The sequence below is a fragment of the Rattus norvegicus genome, chromosome 4 (assembly GCF_021556685.1).
Source record: "Rattus norvegicus strain SHRSP/BbbUtx chromosome 4, alternate assembly SHRSP_T2T, whole genome shotgun sequence".
In the NCBI taxonomy this organism is placed as follows: domain Eukaryota; kingdom Metazoa; phylum Chordata; class Mammalia; order Rodentia; family Muridae; genus Rattus; species Rattus norvegicus.
In genome coordinates this window covers 172,203,614-172,207,961 of record NC_141537.1, presented here as the reverse complement: position 1 = coordinate 172,207,961, position 4,348 = coordinate 172,203,614, and the positions used below count along the sequence as shown (strand labels likewise).

The 4,348-nt window shown below is 46.0% G+C and overlaps 1 pseudogene; it reads left to right on the top strand.

Moving 5' to 3' along the window:
- The first annotated feature begins 2,969 nt into the window (after positions 1-2,969).
- Phb1-ps5 (prohibitin 1, pseudogene 5) lies at positions 2,970-3,943 on the top strand (annotated as a pseudogene).
- Positions 3,944-4,348: the final 405 nt, after the last annotated feature.

Sequence of the window (4,348 nt, the reverse complement as noted above, 5' to 3'; positions counted from 1 at the left end):
TTGCTCCAGAGTGCAATGGTTGCCAGCCCTTCTGACCTCCAAGGCACACCAGATACAGGCAGGGAGGGCGTGTGAGAAATGCCACCCACTGTGGTGGGCAGTGATGGTGACAGAGTGGACTCCATTAGCTCTAGAGCATCAGGACAAAGCTACAGAAAGACACTATCTGTCGATCTTGCTTGGTTCTCTGTGGTCTGCTCTGGCAGCGTCAATAGAGAAAGATGTGTTCCCAGTACAATGTGTGGCTCTTTCCCAGAGCTTGCTAAGTAAGCTCTTGCTTTAATTTCTATGGCTCATAAAACCACCATCCAAGAGGGTGTTCATAATAAACTACTTTATGCATTTTATGTAAAAAAAATCCGCTCTAGACCCCCATAGCAGAGAATATATATTCCTATAGAAAATACAAATTATAGTTATCAAACACCAAAAATTAAAATGCAATGTACTTTATATTTGCCACATTCGTGAGGTAAAGACTGAATTTAATGTTTAATCAACTTTAATTGGAGGTGCCCAACCTGAAATTTATTGCATTTCTTTCCTTTTCTGTTCCCTTATTTTATTTCATATACTTTAAAACTAAGTATACTTAAAAATTAATATATTAAATGTTCTCTCATACCTACAGATATAGTCTATTCATAATTGAGCAGAAAATAAATGTCAAATGAATGATTCAATGGCCTTTTACATGTATATGATATATATATATACACACACACACATATATATATATATATGTTAAGAGAGATCACTTGTTTTTCAAATATTTGTGGTGGACCTACTATGTGCTCACCCATGTTCTAGTTTACAAGAAAACAACAGAGAAGACCCTGTGCTCGTTAGACCGTGTATTCTAGTGGAATTTTCTGGAATTAAAAAAAATAAAGAAGCCTGGTCCAGGGCCCTAGTGCAGCCAGGATCTTCATTGATGTTGGAGGTCCGTGTTACCATTCGGATGTTTGTAATCTGTGCTGCCACCTGAGGCCGTGTTGATATATGGCCTGGGGTCCTTCCCAGGGCTTTGTCTGTGTCTGTGGTCCTATGGCCTCCAGGGGCTGTGTTTATAGTCTGTGCTGTCACTAGAAACCATGGGCCGTGCTCCCACTGACGTTAAAGAGCAAAGAGCTACTCTGGCAGTGATGCTATGGCTGCTGATGCACCGTCAACTCAGAGGGACATGGAAGGCTTCTCTGACAACCCCCACCCTACCTCAACAGCACCCCCCGAAGTAACAGCCTAACTGGGAAGCCATCAACGAAAACTCTTTTAAAGTGTGGCAAAGGATGCCAAAACGTAGATCTCCACAACTGATGGCTTCTGGGACGGGAGTGCAGGAGGGGAGGACTCAGTTCCGTTTAAAGGGCAGGCCGCTGAGAGTTTGACCATGATCCAGTTAATACGTAGATAACACGAACTGGGCTCCCTTTTTTTCTTTTTCTTTTTGATGGGGAGGGAGGTCACAGGGGGTGTGCAGACATAGAAGGGCTGGGAAGTGAGTGGGATCAGGATTTCATGATGTGAGGTTCCCAAGGAATCAATAAAAATATGTCGGAAGAAAATCCTGTAAGATAATAAATGTCTCTTGAGTTTTAAGTTGTAACAAAGCTTTGTAATTTTCGAAGGTGGCCTGAACAAGAACCTGAGATTTAAAAAAGCATCGACCAACCCATGCTGTTGCCAGGTCCGGTTGGCCTTATGGCATCTGCGGGGTATTTTCATTTTCTTTTTTTTTTTTTCTTTTTTCTTTTTTTCGGAGTTGGGGACCGAACCCAGGGCCTTGCGCTTGCTAGGCAAGCGCTCTACCACGGAGCTAAATCCCCAACCCCTTCATCTTAATCAAAGCATCTCAACCCAACTCGCTAAGTTCCCAATCTCCATCCCACAATATGGCCGCTGGCTACTCTCTGGGCCCTGCGGCGATCTCACCATCCATCTAGTTCACAAGGCCGGTCATTGCCACACCGGTTCCATACAGAGACCGCCTATCTCGAAGCTCTCCCATTGCAGACTCTGCTCACATTCCCAGCATCCGCCCGCTGTGGTTATAGTCACAACTCTCAGTTACCCGTTAAAATCAAAACTCAATAAGCTTGCGATTTATCAATCAGATTTATATCAGTAAATCCTCACCCCACAAAATGTCCACACAATAAACTCTGAACCAATAATATTGATATAACCTGCCCGCCTAGATAAGATAAATTGCCTTATAAAAATCCCTCCTTTATGAAATATTCATAACTACCTGTGACCCTTTACGACCACACAGATCTGGGTCGTCCTTCTCGTCCTCCATCTTGGTTCTTCTCTTTCTTTCTCCCAACCCTCTTGCCAAAACTCTGTGCCTGCCTTGCTTTTTCACTGCCCAATCACAGGCCTTGTCTTCTCTTGCGACTGCTTTCACCTGCATATAGACAGCAATCCACAATTCTGGATTGAGACCGACGCCTCCCAGAACTAAAGCAACTGAGAGACAGCCGGGCAGTTAAGAGAGCATGCGCATGTCCAGAGGACTGGGGCTGGTTCCCAGCATTCACATAGGGCGCCTCACAACCGCCTGCGACTCCAGCTCCTGGGATCGTGCGCCCTCTTCTGGCCTTTGTGGGTACCCGCTCACTAGTAACATACGTACATGGAGACATACATATAGATGAATGCTAAAAAATAGAACACAAGTGGTAGCAGACATCGCGGTAGAAAAGGCAGTCGCCATTCTGAGTAAGAGGTGGCTGTTGGCAATGAGGCTGTGCCGAGGGGGAAGCATGGCAGCAGTCCTCTGGGACCACGGCTGACCTCTGCTTAATCCCAGCCTCCCTGCACAGTCTTGCCTCTGCCTCTGAGCTGTGATGCTGAAGGGAAACAGCCCCACAAAGCAGACTCTTGTCGTGAGCACCACACTGGCTCATAGCAGGAAGAGGATCGAAGGATACAAAGCAGGACGCAGTGACCGGTGGCTCCAAATTACTTGAAATAATATTGAAAGGTACATAGGTCACATGTGCCCATTTCCTTTTCTAAAAATAATAGGAGCGGGAATTCATGTGGAAGTGGAAACAGGGGCGAGTGGAAGCAACAGGAGTCATGGCTGCCAAAGTGTTTGAGTCCATCGGAAAGTTCAGCCTGGCGTTAGCAGTTGCAGGAGGCACAGTAAACTCTGCTTTATATAACGTGGATGTTATATAACACAGTGCTGTCATCTTCGACCGATTCTGTGGCGTACAGGACATTGTGGTAGGAGACGGGACTCACTTTCTCATCCCTTGGGTACAGAAGTCAATCATCTTTGACTGCCGCTCTCAACCACGGAATGCACCGGTCATCACTGGTAGCAAAGACTTGCAGAACGTCAGCATCGCACTTCGCATCCTCCTCCGTCCCGTGGCCAGCCAGCTTCCTCGTATCTACACCAGCATTGGCGAGGACTACGATAAGCGGGGCACTGCCGTCTGTCACCACAGAGATCCTCAAGTCAGTGGTGGCTCGATTGGATGCTGGAGAATTGATTACCCAGCGAGCGCTGGTCTCCAGGCGGGCGAGCGATGACCTCACAGAGCGAGCGGCAACATTTGGGTTCATCCTGGATGACGGGTCCCTGACACATCCAACCTTCGGGAAGGAGTTTACCGAGGCGTGGAAGCCAAGCAGGAAGCAGAGAGAGCCAGGTTTGTGGTGAGCAGAAGAAGAAGGCAGCCATCATCTCTGCTGAGGGGGACTCCAAGGCAGCTGAGCTGATCGCAGACTCGCTGGCCACAGCAGGTGACAGCCTGATGGAGCTGCTAGAAGCTGGAAGCTGCTGAGGACATTGTTGAATATCACCCACCTGCCAGCAGGGCAGTCCGTGCTCCTCCAGCTTCCCCAGTGAGGCCAACCAGGCCACAGCCTTCATCACTCTGAATGACACCTTCCTTCTGCCCCAACCCAGAAATCACGGTGAAATTTAATAATTGGCTTAACGTGAAGGAAATAAAGGTAAAATCAGTTCATATCTCTATAATAATAATAATAATAATAATAATAATAATAATAATATATGAGCTCAGAGAATTATTATGTTTGTAAGTAGCCCAAGATCCCCCAAGTTAGTCGCTATCTGAGTTGGGGCTAAGTTCCTGGTTTCTGAGTCAAGTGTCCTCCATTCTGTATTAATATTTGATAGGTAGACATTGAGAAACTTTCCAAAACGTAAAAGCAACTATAATTCAGTATTTTAAAGCAAAGTTTAAAAACTCCCTACAAAAATGCATTTTATATAAAAAGGAGAAAGAGCCGCAATCATTCAATTTTTAACGCCCCGCTAATATCCCTTCTTCTGGTTGAGATGCAAGTGTGAGCGATTCAATGC